Raw genomic sequence first — 18,498 nt, forward strand, 5'->3', positions numbered from 1 at the left:
AAAACTGAAGTGAAAGCTTTTTATTTTCTCTGGTGAAATTAGAAGTGAATTGTGTTCTTTGGTAAAATTCAGAAGAGATCTTGAACTTTTCTATCTTCTATGAAACATTGAGCCTGCTAGTAGTATCTTTATCTCTAAAAATTCTTTTTCTTTCATCTCTGACCTTTTTAATAGATATTTTGAACGATTGACGTTATAGCATACCCTAAAATAATGAACACTTAACAAAATAATGCATAAAATATTTTTAATGAAATGATGACATGTAGAATATTAATATAAAAAAACGTTAAATACATTATTACACATTATTAGTACACTTGCGCTTCACTTTCCGTCAATTCATCTTTATATTCATTGATGATATTGTCTGCTAATGTCCTTTTTATTCTGGCTGCGATTTCACTGTCTATTGTCACATTATTTTTACATAGATGGCAGTTTTGACACATTGACAAGATATGATTTATGATGTTGGTGCAGGAGTATGCTTGTCTTTTTCTTGTTCTCTTTGAAATGCTAATACCGGAAAGAGGATGATAGGATTTATCAACAGGTAATGTGTTACCAGAAGCCGTAGCAAGGAGTTGTCCCCTATCATCAACAATTATTTTTAAGTTGGCATTCTCTTTGAGCACTAATTTCTCTGGTAATGATACTCTTGCATATCCACCGTTTACACGAATGAAATTCTTGGGTACACCAAAGGAATTTAACTCCTCACTGTCATGACAACGTATGCATACAGTGCCAAGAAGATCTCCACTTGCACTCGTTTAATAGTTCAGGTATTTCTCCGTGCCTGCGTCCAACATGACACTAGTTTTTTCATGTGCGCACACTTTCGTTGAATAATTCATCTTCATGTTTTACATGAGAGACTTGTAGGTTGATCCTTCCATTGCATAAAAATACTGATTTAATGCATACAATAAACTCGGTAGTGTCGATAATCTACCATAGAGTACCAGTGGAAAAGCCGCGTCGTGTCCATGAACAAACACAGAGTACGATTGGTAGAGCCGTAAGCATATTTCATGTCATTTTAAGATACGAAAAAAGTTAAAAAAATACCATATTAAAAAATTCAAGAAAGTATTTATGAATTGGGGAGGGGACTCTTTGAGGTTGGAAAATGGGTTTAGGAATGACATTATGAATGGAACTTGTTCAGAAAAGATATAATAAAGCCATAGAAAAGTATTAAAAAAAAAATGGAGAGGAGACTCTTTGGGGGGCCCCGGGAGGGTGTTTGGGGGACCCTTGGGGGGCCGGTTGGCTCGGTGGGAGCTTGGGGGACCTTTGAGGACCAGGGGAGGGCCTTTGGGACCCCGTTGGTCCTGTGGGAGCTCGATGGGCCTTGGGGGGGCCCGGGGATGGCCTTTGGAGGTCTGGGTGGGCCTGTGGGGGGGCCGGGGGCTCTTTGGGCGCGTGGGGGACCTTTGCGGACCGGGGGGAGGGCCTTTGGGGTCCGGGGTGCCCTTTGGGGATCCGGGTGCCCTTTGAGGACCAGAGGAGGGTCTTTGAGGGTCTGAGGAGGGCGTTTGGGGGGGGGGGGGCTGGGGCTCTGGGAGCTTGGGGGACCTTTGAGGACAGGGGGCTTCCTTCGGGGTTGGGGTAGGAGGATTGGGACCCTTTGGGGTTGGGTTAGAGGACCTCACAACACTGTTCAAATGAAACTTGTGTATTATAACGACCACACTCAAAACCTCCTCCAAAATCTCTTCAAAAATCTTCTTTTAAAATGTCTCTATCTGTTTCGCCGAAATAGTTCCATAACCTGTCTAAAACGGTTTCGCCCAAATAATCCCTAAACGCAAATTCAGCGTGTTCCTTTGTTATTGACATCTCTGTGCTAATACATTTCAAATTAATATGAAACCTTCTCGCGCGCAAAAACAATTCATCGCTATGATGTTTCGTGCCTAATTGTTTCCATGGACTTTGGTTATTAATATCCTTTGGAGTTCGACCAGTAGAACTGTTCCCGAGGCAAAGACATTAATGATTTTGGATCTATTCCTGGAGAAATGTTTCTATGCGAAAATTTTTAAAGTCTGACAGATGATGTCGTTGATTGATTGATCTGTCAAGAAAGGGAAAATTAATTTGTTGTTTCTAAGGGGAATTATTGATTCACGATATGTGAATTGAGGTCGACAGCACAGGTGTTCTGACTCGTGACAGGACCACGTGGTTTATGGTTTTCCAAGTGATAAAGTTCCTGTTTTTCAAATTCTCACTGACAAAAACCATAAAAACATACAAAAATGTGAGAAAATTCATGTTTTTCAAATTCTCACTGACAAAAACCATAAAACATCCATAATTTGATGTTGACATCCGAGAAAAACATCAAATAAATCGAACAACACACATATCCATCCGTGAAAACAACCATAAATGTGACAAAATTCATGTTTTTCCAAGTGAGAAAATTCCTGTTTTTTCATTCTCACTGAGAAAACCATAAACCACGTGGTAATGTTCGGAGTCAATAAGGCCCTTCTACTCTTAAAACCCTTGCCCTGAGGGCTGTGGGGGAGTTTCCTCCTCCAAATTATGTTTTCTATCTGGACATCAACTACACTGAACAAATTTGATATCTCAAAATTTTGATTGGATGAGTTTAGGGGAATTATGGTTGTGGGGGGGGGGGGTTGTTTCCCTCCTATCACTTTCGACTATTAAAAAGGGCACTAGAACTCTCAATTTCCAATCGAATGGGCCTCTTTTGAAGTTTCTATGACGAACCCTTCCATATGAAGTGCCCAGCTCTAAAGGACAAAATAACAAATAGTACATTGTGCCAACATCGTTCTTATATGCTCTCAGGGCAAAACTTAAAACCCTTGCCTCGAGGGTTGTTGGGGAGAGTCCTCCTCAAAAACATATTTTCTATCTGAAAATCAACTACGCTGAGCCAAATTGCTATCTCAAAATTTTGATTGGATGTGTTTGGGGAAATGTGGGCGTGGGGGTGCTAGTTGCCCTCCAATCCCTTTCGACTATTAAAAAGGCCACTAGCCCTTTAAATTTCCAATTGAATGAGCCTGTTTTGAAGTTTCTACGACAAAGCCTTCTATAAAAAACCTCGTATGCCCCCAGGGCATAACTTAAAACCCTTGCCCTGAGGATTGTGGGGGGGAGTCCTCCTCAAAAATATATTTTCTATCCTAAAATCAACTATGCTGAACAAAATGGCTATCTCAAAATTTTCATTGGATGTGTTTGGGGGAATGATGGGCGTGTGAGGGAGGTGGGGCTAGTTGCCCTCCAATCACTTTCGACTATTAAAAAGGGTACAAGCCTTTCAAATTTCCAGTCGAATGAGCCGATTTTGAAGTATCTAAAACAACACCTTCTATAACAACCTTATATGCCCCCAGGGCATAACTTAAATACCTTGCCCTGAGGGCTGTGGGAGAGTGTCCTCTTTTTTCTATCTGGAAATCAACTACGCTGAACAAAATGGCTATCTCAAAATTTTGATCGGATGTGTTTGGGGGAATTATGGTCGGGAGGGGGGGCTAGTTAACCTCCAATAGCTTTCGACTATTAAAAAGAGCACTAGAACTCCAATCGAATTCCAATTTCCAATCGAATGAGCCCCTTTTGAAGTTTCTACGACAACCCCTTCCATATGAAGTGCCCAGCTCTAAAGGAAAAAATATCAAATAGTACATTGTGCCAACATCGTTCTTATCGTTCAACCCCGAGGGTTGTGGGGGAGTGTCCTCCTCAAAAACATATTTTCTATTTGGAAATCAACTACACTGAACCAAATTGCTATCTTAAAATTTTGATTGGATGTGTTTGGGGAAATATGGGCGTGGGGGGGGGGGGGGGGGCTAGTTGCCCTCCAATCCCTTTCTACTATTAAAAAGGGCACTAGCCCTTTGAAATTCCAATCGAATGAGTCCGTTTTGAAGTTTCTACGACAACAACTTCTATAAAAACCTTATATGCCCCCAGGGCATAACTTAAAACCCTTGCCCTGAGGGTAGTGGGGAAGTGTCCTCCTCAAAAGTATATTTTATAACTGGAAATCAACTACACTGAACAAAATGACTATCTCAAAATTTTGATCGGATGTGTTTGGGGAAATATTGGCGTGGGGGGGGGGTAGTTGCCCTCCCATCACTTTCGACTATTAAAAAGGGTACTAGCCCTTCGAATTTCCAATCGGATCAGCTTGTTTTGAAGTTTATACGACAACGACTTCTTTAAAAACCAGATATGCCCCCAGGGCGTAACTTAAAACCCTTGCCCTGAGGGTTTTAGGGGAGTGTCCTCCACAAAAACATATTTTCTATCTGGAAATCAACTACACTGAACAAAATGGCTATCTCAAAACTTTGGTTGGATGTGTTTGGGGAAATATGGGCGTGGGGGTAGTTGCCCTCCAATCCCTTTCGACTATTCAAAAGGGCACTAGCCCTTTGAAATTCCAATCGAATGAGTCTGTTTTGAAGTTTCTACGACAACGCCTTCTATAAAAACCTTATATGCCCCCAGGGCATAACTTAAAACCCTTGCCCTGAGGGTTTTAGGGGAGTGTCCTCCTCAAAAATATATTTTCTATCTGTAAATCAACTACACTGAACAAAATGGCTATCTAAAAACTTTGATTGGATGTGTTTGGGGGAATGCTGGGCGTGGGAGGGGGCTAGTTGCCCTCCGATCACTTTCGACAATTAAAAAAGGTACTAGCCCTTCGAATTTCCAATCAAATGAGCCTGTTTTGAAGTTTCTACGACAACGCCTTCTATAAACACCTTATATTCCCCCAGGGCATAACTTAAAACCCTTGCCCTGAGGGTTGTGGGGGAGTGTCCTCCTCAAAAACATGTTTTCTATCTGTAAATCAACTACACTGAACAAAATGGCTATCTCAAAATTTTAATTGGATTTGTTTGGGGGAATGATGGGCATGGGAGGGGGCTAGTTGCCCTCCAGTCACTTTCGAAGATTAAAATGGGCACTAGAAATCTCAATTTCCAATCGAATGAACCCCTTTTAAAGTTTCTACGACGACCCCTACCATATGAAGTGCCCTGCTCTAAAGGAAAAAAATAATATATAGTACATTGTGCCAACATCGTTCTTATCTCAGGGCATAACGTAAAACCCTTGCCCTGAGGGTTGTGGGAGAGTGTCCTCCTCAAAAACACATTTTCTATCTGGAATTCAACTACGCTGAACAAAATGGCTATCTCAAAATTTTGATTGGGTGTGTTTGGGGGAATGATGGCACGGGTGGGGGGGGGGTGGCTAGTTACCCTCCAATCACTTTCGACTATTAAAAAGGATACTAGCTACTCCAATTTCCAATCGAATGAGCCCTTTTCAAAGTTTCTACGACAACTCCTTTGATACGAATTTCCCGACTGAAGAAGAAGAAAAAAAAACACATTGTGCCCACATCGTTCTTTACTTAGGCAGCGCTAGCGCGCTGCACATGATTATTTTACAATGGCTAAATGTCATAAATTAGGATAACTTATGAAAAAGTCCAAAAGGATTTTGTTCAGTCAATCGTTCTGAATACCTGGAATAACAAGGAAAACTACTTTTTTGCGAGGGCAACACTGATATGTCCTTTTTTCTTGCCTTTTCTTTGTTTGTTATTTTTTTTTTTTAGCGCTAGATGTGCACCAGAACATCATAGCGAGCAGTCTAAAGGCTCGTTTGATAGGAGATTCTATATCTAATGCAACTTTTGTCAAAACTGCATCTTCATATATCAGATGATGTAACGCATGCGTATTTTGATTATGGATAGTATACCATATTATATTATATTGTAGGCCTATACCATATTTTATTTGTCTTTTTTGTCTTATGTCCTTTTTTCTTGGTTTTTCTTTGTTTGTTGTTTCTTTAGCGCTAGATGTGCACTAGAACATCATAGGGAGCAGTTTAAGGGCTCATTTGAAAGGAGATTCTATATCTAATGCAATTTTGTCAAAACTGCATCTTCATATATCACATGATGTAACACATGTATCTTTTGATAATGTGTATTACACCATAATATAAAATGATATGGAAACATAATAAGGAAAATATAGAACCCGCATCTTTTGAAAATTTGTTCCTCAGGGATTTTATGTTAAAAAACTGATTTTATCTATGTTCAACATTATTCCGAATGTATCTCAGGGTCTATGCATTTCCCCCCGGAAATCCCACTCCAACAAAAATTCCCACCGGAAAATTCACCCCCTTGGAAAGCCCCCTGAAAATTCTTCACGTGGAAAATGCCCACGGTGAAAATTCCCCCAGCGGAAATTCTCCCTGAACCCCCCCCCCCCCCATGAAAATTCTCGAACCACGGAAAATCCTCCCACAGACAATTTCCCTGAAAAATTACCCCTCCCCCCGGCAAATTTCCTCCGGGAAATCCTCCATGGAAAATTCCCCTCGGATAATTCCCCCTCCCTCCTTTATTCCTCCTTGATAATTTCGGATGTTCATTACTAGAGAAATTGAAAGCTCTACTCACCTGCTTAAGTCAGAGGCAAGGCTATATCGTTGCCTACAGTAAAGAGCCATAAGGGTTCAATGTATTATCATGTATTTATTTTTATTTCCAGAGGCACTTCAGATGAAAGAGGCGGTCTTGTAAACTTCAGGAGGGGCTCATTTGATTACAAATTTAAAGTTCAACAATCCATCACACGCACCTTTTTTTCCCCAAACGCATCCGATCAAAATTTTGAGATAGCCATTTTGTTCAAAATAGTCAAAAGGTCAAATAGCCGTGCCTCCAGGTTTGACGACCCCCCTTCCAGCCTCCAGGGCAAGGGCTGTAAGATATTCAGGTTGCCTATTGTTCAGATATAAAGTTTTAGAGGAAGGGTGGTCTTATAAACTTTGGAGGGGGCTCATTCAATCGGAAATCGAAGGTTCCAGTTCTCTTTTTAAGATTCAAAAGTGATCGGAGGGCAACCACCCCCTCCTATGCCCTTTTCAATCAAATGCATACAAAAATATGGATATAGCCATTTTATTCAAACTAGGCTAAAGAGTAAATAACTATGCATCCAGGGTTGCACCCCTCCCTCCCCCCGCTTCGTGCAACCCCGGCGCAAGGGGTGTAAGTTATGCAAGCTGCTGACATTTAACATATAAGGTTTTTTACTAAGAAAAGTGCGCATGTTTGATCTTGGATCTCCCCAAAAGACTTATAGTTCTAAGGTGGAACATCAAGGAAATGTTCTGTTGCTGGTTGTAAAAAGGGAATATTAGCAATATCTAAGCAACGGCTGAAGGAATTAGGTTGAAACTTTCGATGTATGTTGAGGGTGAGGTGAAGAGAGACTGGAGGGAAACCATTCCCCCACCTTGTTTTTTATGTTCCCCCTCTCCTTAACAAAGGTCAAAATTTTGTAACGCTTATTTTGTTCAAACTAGTCAAAAGGTCTAATAGTTAGGGTGAAGGCAGATGCCTCAAAGCGGGCATTTTAACGCCAAAATATCCTAACTCTCATTGAGATTTCAGATAAATACAGAATTAGTTCTAAGGATGGGTCGGAGGAGGGGAAGTGGAGGTAGAAACTGATATACAATCTCTTTTATTTCCGGGAACATTTCTGGTCTACATTGTTATTATGAAAGTAAAGAGTAACATTAAACTCCAAAACTCCGAATAGGAGGACAACTGTCCCTTCTTTATCACCAACCTCCCCCACATGGTTGTAGAACCTTCAAAGTATAGTTATTCGGTCCAAAATTGAGAGTTCTAGTCCTTTTCTTAAATCAAAAGTGTTCGGAAAACCAACCAGCCTACAACTGTTTTTGATGTCTGGTTCTTATTTATTTATTTATTTATTTATTTGAAAACTCGTCACATACAATCCAGAAGATGGGGCAGTAAAAGAAAACAAAATAATAAAACATCAAAATGAACAATTAAACATTTCGCAAAATGCAACACAAGCAAATATACGAAAGAAATCAGAATAAAAAAAAGAATTCTAAGCGAGCGAGCAAAAACACAAACACTGCAGACTTACTACTTACTCTTACCACTGCAAGATATGACTCCGGTCGTGTGACAGTTTAATCACTAAAATTCACAATACTTTTTGAAACGGCAATACATAGATCAGTTATATTATAACGAGTACTATATTATACGAAACTTATATTATAACGAGTTTCGGGTCCAAAGGGGGTGCCGAATGAGATAATTTGAAAAACGATAATATCACCATCTAATTTACACAATATATATATATATATATATATATATATATATATATATATATATATATATACATGGGCGCCCATAGGCTGAATTTTAGGGGGGGGGGGCAAAATATTTAAAAATACGTTATATCCTTTAATAACCGTAAATTATTCCAAATTAAGTAGAGGGCACCTTATTGTACAAACACACGATTTTCCCTTTTAAAATTTAAAATTTAATTTTGATATTGGCCTTGCTTTCAAAACCAACAAAAACAGACAAAAAACATAACGGTGGCAGAAAATTTTGTCGACATTGGTGGGTTCTGCTAAAGATCACATTTGCCCTCTTAGCGAAATTCTCTGTTGTGAACCACATGAGTGAAATGAAATGAACCACATGAAAGTGAAATGAGTGAAACTGGAGTTCGGAACATAATCACAAATTTTTAATCATTAAAAATTCAAAAAATAAAATTTTTTTAAATAAAAAGATTTTGATTTATCTAAATCTCAAAAAAATTGATTTAACTCATGAAAAGAAACTTACACAAGATCTTTAAATCACAAAATTATAGATTTTCAGAAAAAGCAAATTGTAGATTTCGCTTCTGTTTGGAAACTTTGTCTATAGCCAGCTCTTCCAAATTGAGCTCTTGTGCTCTATACTTGTGAATGATTGATAAGCTCAAACTTGATAGGCGTTCTTCACTCCTAGTGCTCCTCAGCCGTGTTTTAACTCGCCTCAGGGTGCTGAAGGGTCTCTCCACAGTGCATGTTGTTGGTGGGTTGTTTCGATAGTTAACAAGGGCTCTCATAATTGAAGGGAAAAATGAAGTTTCAGACAAGAGATCTATGAGCTTCACTTCCTCACCACAGTCTTTGTTTTTCTACACATCGTACCACGTTTTTGCTTCTATTTCTAAATTTTTATTGTCATAGAACTTAAACAGATCTTTCATAGCATTAACAAATGTGTCCTTCTCCGTAGTTTTTAAAATGTTGGGATGAATAAGAATTCCTTTGGACGGGGTTTTGTTGTGGTGATTGAATCTCGATTCAAGTGAAATAATTAACGAGTCCAAATAAGGAATAAAAACAGCTAACCTATAGTAATCTATTGGATTCGCCATAGAAATGATGAGTTTGTCTTGCGGTTGTCCTAGGTGTTTTGATTTAAATTTCCAGTTAAATGACAGGTTTCTTGTATTTCCGTGAAAATTCCTTCAAATTCCATGACTGCTTCTACTCTGTGCTTTTGAAAAACCCTTAACAATTTCTCTTTTACGTGCATATGTACAGCATGTAGGTCAAAATCGACGGACTGCATTTTGTTTACAACTGGCTCAAGGTATGAAGAGTATCTGGAAATGATTTTTAGACATACGATAAAAGCCACTGATGATGCTGCAGCATCCAACTGAAAAGCTTGTGAACGCGTGTCTTGGTTCGGCTCATTTTCAGTGGAAAGTTGACTCAAAGCTTCCTTGATGGCAATAAAATTGTTTGAAATTTGCGTATGCATCTGTACTTCTCAGACCACCTTGTTTCACACAGAATAGGAATTTTTGGGATTTTTTTCCTTCTAAGAGTTCTCTCCCTGAAGAATCGGATCACTTTTTTTTATTGTGCCTATTGTGTATCTAATTTCTGGTACAATATTGAGGTCATTGACAACTAAATTTAATCTATGAGAGGCACAGTGAAAATACACAGCTTTTGGATATTTTTCCCGGATTCTTCGTTGAACTCCAGTATCTTTCCCGGCCATCGTTGAACATCCATCAAATCCTAAACCAATTAGCTTTGTCATGTCTAGTCCTATCTTGTCTGTGAAATGCAAAATTGCATCAGCAATACTTCCTGCATCTAATTTTTCAAGTTCGGCAAACCCCACAATTTCTTCTTTGATCACCCATCCAACGTTTGAATCCGTTTTATGTAACGTACCCCTATTGACATCTGCTCTTTCCCACTACTCTCAGCAGTCTCATCTGCTAGCAAAGAGAATGCTTGACTATCATTTACTTCTTTGACTATTTTATCTTAGAATATACTCCCACAAATATTTATCAACTCATTTTGGACTCTATGAAATGTATATTTAGCTGTACCTGAATATGCCTTTATGTGGTCTCCCGGCTCATCTTCGATTTCGACCCAGCTGCAAACGGCTGGAGGCGTCCTAGGGGAAGACCACGCACCAGATGGGCGGACGTCATCCGTGATCGGCTCGCCTCCAGAAACATCAACCCAGCTGAAGTGACAACCCTCGCCCTGAACCGACCACTCTGGAGAAGACTGACGGCGCTGACGACTGGTTCCCTCTACGCTGGCGACGCTGCCGAGCAAGAGCTTTAAGTAAGTAAGTAAGTAAGTGGTCTTTAAGGACTTGATCTCCTGCTTCAATGCGAAAACGAAGCAGGTCTTGAAAGTTTCCTCCATTTGAATGATTTCCACGGAGAGCAATGTCGTGAGTATCACAAAATATAATTGCTTTTAAAATTAATGTAAGTTTGCTTCGGTTTATCTGCATAAGATCAGATATAGCAGAATCCAGTTGTTCTTTGATGTCTTTTTTCTTCATCGTCATTGAATCACAGAAGTTATTAGCATTAATTACAGCTTCGTGGTGCCACTTGGATTTGGCATGATTCCGTGCGTCTTCATGAAAATGTTTGAAATCCTTGTGAGCTTTTATCACGAAAGAGCCAAAAATGCCTCTCTTCAAGGCTGGCTTAAATAACACACAATATTTACAAAGCCCGTCTTTTAGTGAAGTCGAATACACTAACCATGGATAAGCATACAACCAGCTTTCCTTAAATTTACGGGCATCTTTACCAATAATAGAAACATCTTTCTTGAAATCATGAGAATAACAGTTTACACTTGGGTTTGTCAGCAATTTGTATTTTTTACAATCAGAAATACCTGGCTTTTCCAAAAAGCTCCCTAAATCAACACTTTCAACCGCACTGTCATTAACAGTCGTGTTTTTGGACTGTAAGGATTGCTGAAACTCAAAAAATCTTCTTGAAGTTGAATGTTGTTCCATTACAGTTTCTTTGGCTGTTGATGACGAGACATCTAAATCAGGCACCTGCTTCAGATCTTTTTTTATTTTCTGGAGGCGAGGTTTCCTCAAACTTAGCCTTTTTTATATTTTTTGATTCAAAAAACTTCCAGATATCCATTTTTCTAAAAATAAAGAAAATATATCTATTAGAACCGCCTCATTAGTAATTTGGAGTTAGGGTTTTGTTTGAGCAAGGAATGATTTTGATTTAAATGGAACGAATATTATAGAAAACAGCAAACTAGTAAATAAGTAATGTAGGTGCCATTAATCAAAGCCATCAGGGCTTTTAATAACATCTGCAACGATTTCTGCGAATCAATGAATATTCTTCGGCAAGCGTACATTCAAATACCAGGAATTAAATAAAAAAAAAATAGTTTTTTCACCTGAAATTAAGGAGCACCATTAAAACTTAAAACGAATAGAAATGAACCTTTTAACACCTGACTATTCACGCTAAGATTTTTTAGTGATTTTAAGAAAGCTTCTTATTGTTCTAATAGAATAACAGCTGTGTTTCAGTAACCGTTCTAACAGATTAGGGACAAAATTCAAACTTTAGCATAAATAACGTGGTTTTAAAGAGGAGACAAGGACAACCCCCCTCTGATATATGTAATAATTCTTGTTCGTTTTAATGTTGCTCCTTAGGCCTATTTTCAGATGATAAAAACTTTTTTGATATTTACGGTTCGAAGATTGTATGGTTCTTACCCATTAGCCAGAAAACACACAAAAAATTGTATAGCGAACATGATACAACAAAACTAGTTAAGCAGCTTGTTTATCAAGAGAATACCTTTGGCGCGCTAGGCAAAAAGGGGTTTTTCACTCCGTGAACAATATTGAAACTTTAGTTTTTTTGGGTCTTGGGGCAAAAAAAGATACCTAGGTTAGGTTATTTATTTGATTTATACTATGCTTTACCCCCAGCCCCACCCCTCCTATGTGCAAATATATAGCCCAAATTTGTTTCTAAGCTATTGTATTTTCATCATATTTTGATTTACTTCATTAGCATTAACCAACCTTCACCTATCGCTTGTTTTCTGGCTAATACATAAGTACTGGTTGTATTTAGGGAGGGTTATTAAGAAGAAATTCAATTATAAAACATTTTTAAATTCTATTCTTTCCATCTCAAGAGCCTTTATAAAGGGTTACTAATTGTTAAAGCATTAGAAGTTGTAAAGATATGCCTGAATATTTAAACAAAATTTACTAGGCTATCCCTAATTTGAGCAAAATATCTTTTCCATTAAATTTTCTTCGCCTACCTAACAGCTTCGCAAGACTGTAAAAAGATCCTAAACTGCAATTTAAAATATTAAGCCTACCGAAAATATTACACGGGTGAAGAACCAGAATAATAATTGTAAGGGAAGGGGAATACGTTTGAGGGAAGAAGGTGGCATGACAAGTACAACTCTCAGATAATAGAGAACTTAATTTTTACACACCAAATGAAACAAAATTTAAACGGTAAGAATTCGTGGAAAAAAGATCGGTGCTTTCCGATTATGTCGGCCTTTCTAAAAAGTCCAGTTTGGTTAATGCTAATGAAATAAAATAGGATTAATATATAATAGTTTAGAAACAAATTTGGGCTATATATTTGCACATTTGGAGGGTTGGGGCTGGGGGTATATAATACAATATATTAAATACGTAACCTCACGTCAACTAGGTCACTTCCCCCCCCCCAAAAAAAAATACAGTTTAATATCGTATACAAAATGAAAACCACGCTATCATTGCCTACTTTATAGTGGTTAACACGTCAAAAACGGGTTTTATCATTGTCTACTCTATAGCGGTTAACCCGAAAGGCCCACACAATGGGAAAGTACCAAAAGATCAATTCCTTCAATATATCATGCGTTCACTCATTATTTATTAAACATTAATACAGTATGTCCAAAACCAAAGTAGCAAAAAAAAAATTAACTTACAATTCGGCTTTCTAAAGAATTCTCCTCTAGATATTCAATTTCAGAACTCAAAATACAACTGAAGAATCCAACTTAAAATAAAATTCTTCAATAGTTTTGACCACGACCACAAATGATGTAGAGTCGTATAGCATTAGGAATACAACATTTGAATCGAAATGGTTTAGTCTCATTTCAGAAAGAGAATACTTTTGTAAAAACCTGTTTTAAGAACAAGAACCGTCTATCATTTGTATGCATTGTAAAACAACAGACAAAAATTAACGAGCAAGAGAGTAAGGCAGTGAAAAAATGCATGGCAAGTAAAGAAATACACGCTAGGGATGGATAGTCATTAGTGATACATCACTGGGGGTGGTAACATGATTGGGTGATTTTCGAGGAACAATATTTTTTTTCGGGGAGCCAAAGAGATTTCGGCGAAATCCCCAAAAATGCGGGGATATTAGAAGCCCTGAACGCCACGCAACCTAATTTCTGTAAATTTAAACGGGAATATAGGCCTATATACCTAAAATGAAGATTAAAAACTAAAACTAAAAAAATTACGAACATTTCGCGCATTTTTTGACCTTTAAAACTTTAGCAGAAGTCAGAATTTGCCGTAAACTTACAGGGCTCTTATTTGAAATCCACAAACCTTACTTAAACTTTTTCAGCTTTTGACGATCTCTTGGGAAGCAAAGGTCTTTTTTACCTGGTCTAATCGGCACTTTCAATGCTATATATAATAGAATCTCAAAACAAAAATGTAAGGCGACGTAATACCGTCAGGGGGGGGGGGGGGCGACCGCCCCCCTGCCCCCCCCCCTTATGGGCGCCGATGTATATATATATATATATATATATGCGTGCGTGCGTGCGTGCGTGCGTGCGTGCATGTGTGTGTGTGTGTGTATATATATATATATATATATATATATATATATATATATATATATATATATATATATATATATATATATATATATATATATATATATATATATATATATATATATATATATATATATATATATATATATATATATATATATATATATATATATATATATATGTATATATATATATGTGAGAAAAATTCTTCAAAACAGCGGCATACTATATATGCTACAGAACAATAACGTTAAACAATCTTATAAGAATTAAATTGTTATTGTTACCCCTTAGGACATCTGATCGACATGTTGAGGTATTTATTTTATACTTTCTCTGTTGCTGCTCAATTTTACGTGTGAGAGAATTTTCCATGGGGGAAATTTTCCGGGGGGACAACAGCTCCCCTACTTACAACTTGTTAGCACAGTCTTAACTTTATTTCTCCAACTAAATAGCCCAATATTAATTGTTTTGAATTGGCTCAGAGACTTGATATAAGTTTTTACAACATTGTATAATTAACTATATCAATATATTAGTTTACTGAATCTAATAACCACTGAGCATGACGTGCATATAAATCTATCTCAGGTATTCCAGAGTTTGAGGTCAAACTGGAAAATATAGAGAAATAGACGAATTACATGGGAGATATGAGGCATATATCGGAAGTTGTGAAGACCTCTAGACTTCGGAAGAAAGGCATGGATCTGAAAACGTCCATCCTGCATACATGCATTCATGGGTGTAGGGAGGGGGGCAGGGGGGCATCTGCCCCCCCCCTAGACCTTCAAATTTACATTAGATATGGCTGAAAAAGCATATGGTTGGAAAAGCAGTTGATAAAAGACCCTCCATCACACTATCGACTGCCCCCCTAGACAATATGCTGCTTACGCCCATGCATTCCATACAGAGCCCTTCAAAAGCAAGTTTCAAAAGTTTAGAAGAAAATACTTCATTCTGGAAGAAGACTATACTCCCCATAAACTGGGGCTTGTATATGCACTATTCTCTATCTGGGACAGAATTAATTGTTCTCATAAGAAGCAGCATAAAAGGTATAAATATTGACATAGCTATTTTGGTCATAAAAGCGGATAAATTCATCAGAACATATCACAAAGCCTGTTTAGGGCTATTGATAATGATTTTAGCCACATACCGTCTCAGTGTTTGAACAAAGACCATTAAGACAGTGAAAAATTGTTTTAATGGGTGACTTGTTTTTAGTTAGTCCTATGAGGTAGGGTAATTTAGATACCCTTTATGCAAGTACTTTTAATACAAATTAATATTTTTGTTTCCTTTCTTTCCCACCTCCCTCCTTTTTGCATTAGAAACTGCTTTGCATACAAAAACAAAATGGGATAATGCGCATCATCACGGAAGGCGTTAAACTTCCAGCTAAGAGAAAGAACCTGGAAAGATAAACCGCTTTTTCAAAATGATGGTAGTTAATACTGTCTGTTCGATGGGTAAAGAAACATATAAAGTAACCTAATGCTGCTTTTCAAATTAAACTTGGATATAAACTGATTAAGAGGATTAAATAAAAGGTAAAATGCACTGCGTGTGAAGGATGCTTATGTTAAAAGCACAAGCAACGTAAGGAGTATAAGCGGCATGAGTATAAGGACCTTAGGTAATAGTCGAGAATTACGGTTCTTCTGAAGGAAATATCGGTACTTACGTGTTATAGCGACCACACTTTATTCATGGTCAGTAATGAAACCGATTTTTTCTGCATATTCGAAGATAATAAGCTTAGCCTGAACGAGAAAAAGTACTATGCGGATTTATTCTAATTAAATATTTATTATATAGAGGTGGCTAGGTTAGGAATTAATAATGCATTCTGGGCGGCTTGCTTTCCATAATTCTCTGTTGTAGTTTCCATTATTTTGTTACTAAAGTGTTATATTTTCATCATATTTTGGTATCCCCCCCTTACCTGATAGAACCAAACATAGCCCTAATATTGCATGTCTTTGTTGTTATTTCCATTTTTGACCTGTTGCATAATGGGTATCTGCTGTGTAAACCCCAAGGTATCCAGTTTAAACTGTGTGACTGATTGAATATTGCAGAAGAAATACTAAATGAGGTAAAAATGTGTATAAGCTAATGCTGGAAGGAAACATGGTAACCTAATTAATATAAAAATTGTGTATATTATTAAGTAAACAATCAAATGTTTCACAGTTTTGTTGTTTTTTTTTTTTAGTTTGATATATATCCTATGACTATATATAGGGGTATCCGAGGGGGGGGGGTACCATGATAATGGTACTTCTATTTTTTTTTATGTTTCCTTCAGAAGGGTGGTAATTCTGAACTGTTACCAGAGATATCCCAAACTATTAATTTCTTCAGTGGGCTACTTGAGGACAAACAGTTTTTTTTTTTAATGTTTCCTTCATAAGGGTAGTAACTCTAAACTGTTGCCAGAGGTAGTCCAAATTGTTCGCTTCTTTGGTACTTTAGGAGAAAAATATAGAATAAATATTTAAAAAAGTTTTTTTCTTTAACTTGGCGTAACGAAAAGTTCAACTTACATGTTCTTATGAGCTGCGTTTTAACCATAATTGGCCGTCTATGACCGAAACTTGAATATTCAGCCGAAATATTCTATCAACCATAATTTCGTCTTATACTTTTTTTCTAACAGTGTTTCTAATTGAAATTTAGTAATCGATACAGAAAGGGATTTTAAATCATATGGATAAAAAATATGCATGTGGGCGGTATTCCATCCTTTCTATGGGGCTAAAGCCATCCTGACTACCGTCTTGTCGACACCCTTGAATTTGGATGTAACTTCATTTTATCAAAAGAATCTTTTGTTTATCTTTTCCGTTTTAATTATTAATATGTTTAAATAATTGCATGTCTAGGTTATTAATGGAAATAGTTTGGTTCAGTCTGTGACTTGAACTTGACTCGTTTTACATATCATTGAAAATCCGTGCATTTTCCTGGTTTAAACAAAATGCAAAACTTTTATTTTTCTCCTAAACAGTTTGTCGTTGTGGGGGTGATCGGGTAGTTTGAAGAAATTGTAAGCCCAATTTGTACCGCAAATCTTCCATATTTAAATTCCTTGCAAGATTCTGGTTTTTACAATGTGCGACTTGCTTACACTTTTAAACAAAATTTATTTGTGAAACATGGGTCAGAGGCAAAAATTGGGACCTTGACCTTCCGATTCTATAGATTATGGTCCTGAATACTTATTCTGTGGACATATCAATCATTGTAACCGAAAGACATATTCCACAAATTCTATCTGAAACCATGATGGGCTTTGGGGATACAAGGGAGCAAACAGGGGCACACAAGGGAGACTTGTCACTTTCTGACCTGAAAACGAGGGCCGGATCTTCCAATTTCTCTTCGAACAAACACTCTCCCAAGTTTTTAAGACTATTCTTTGTACACGATGAGGCCAGAAAATATATTAATAATAAATTGGAGAAATTTATATTTATTGTAGGTATGAAATACCGAACTTCCAGTTTAATCGGTATTAAAGTCTCTATCTATGGAGGGGGGGGGGGAGGACATGCACTCTTTACTTAATTTATGCCACTTCATCGACTGTGCCTTTAAAATTTTAGTTTTATCATCAGTAGTGTCCTTTAAAGGCCTTTCTGAATAAAAATTTTAACTCTGGCTATCTTTAGGAACAGAAGTCCACTTTCTGAAACTTTTGAAATTGTTATTTTAATAACTAATAAAAATCCTTTTTTGCATGCCCACATGCCCACATTTTGATGTCAAAATTGAGCATTCAAACATGGGTTACGAATTCCAAGACATTGAGCTTATTTGCTTTTCTCATTTATAAAAATGGTCTTCTTAAAATACTATTTCATGCGTCCAGATGGTATTTAAAGTTGTTATTTTTCAAAAAGTCCTTAGAAACACTTATCAGGATGTGGCAAAACATCAAATTACTATGATCTAATGTTCTAATACTTAATTGGAACATTAAGCAACCAATTTGGAAATAATCCATTTGCAACTTGTATACTCCTCTTGCATTGATTTTCGTGCTGGGAAAGATTTACATGTATCCTCTGGGATATGGCTACTCTACTATAGTAATTTCAAAGGCATTACAAGGCAGTTTTATGATATCTAAACTCTGTTTTAAACCTATTCTCTGGTATTGATTTTTTTGTGTAAATATTCTTTCTACTATCTCCCTTAGTTTTCAATGATGTTTGGATATTTTTTTCCAAACTTGTAGAAATATTTGAAAGAGAAACTTCGTAACTAATGCTGTTCTTATCTTTTTAACCTTAAAACCTTTCCTTGTTTCAACAACTGGTGAAATAAAACAGTTTTTCTTTTTTCAATATGTGTCTTGCTATTTAGTCCGTT

The 18,498-nt window shown here is 37.1% G+C and overlaps 1 protein-coding gene across 3 annotated transcripts in view; it reads left to right on the top strand.

Moving 5' to 3' along the window:
- LOC148953165 (5-hydroxytryptamine receptor 1-like) overlaps window positions 1–18,498 on the top strand; it is a 259,896-nt gene that overhangs the window by 103,848 nt on the left and 137,550 nt on the right. Inside the window, exon 1 of one of the 3 annotated variants that reach the window (XM_089087559.1) lies at window positions 15,582–15,668. The exons of the other annotated variants lie outside the window; for them this stretch is intronic. The gene's annotated coding sequence lies outside the window, so the exon portion shown is untranslated. Of the gene's footprint in view, window positions 1–15,581; window positions 15,669–18,498 lie in introns of those variants that run through there. 3 annotated transcript variants of the gene reach the window in all.

Source organism: Artemia sp. Qi Xiang Cuo, chromosome 4, assembly GCF_049724085.1.
Source record: "Artemia sp. Qi Xiang Cuo chromosome 4, ASM4972408v1, whole genome shotgun sequence".
NCBI classification, from domain to species: domain Eukaryota; kingdom Metazoa; phylum Arthropoda; class Branchiopoda; order Anostraca; family Artemiidae; genus Artemia; species Artemia sp. Qi Xiang Cuo.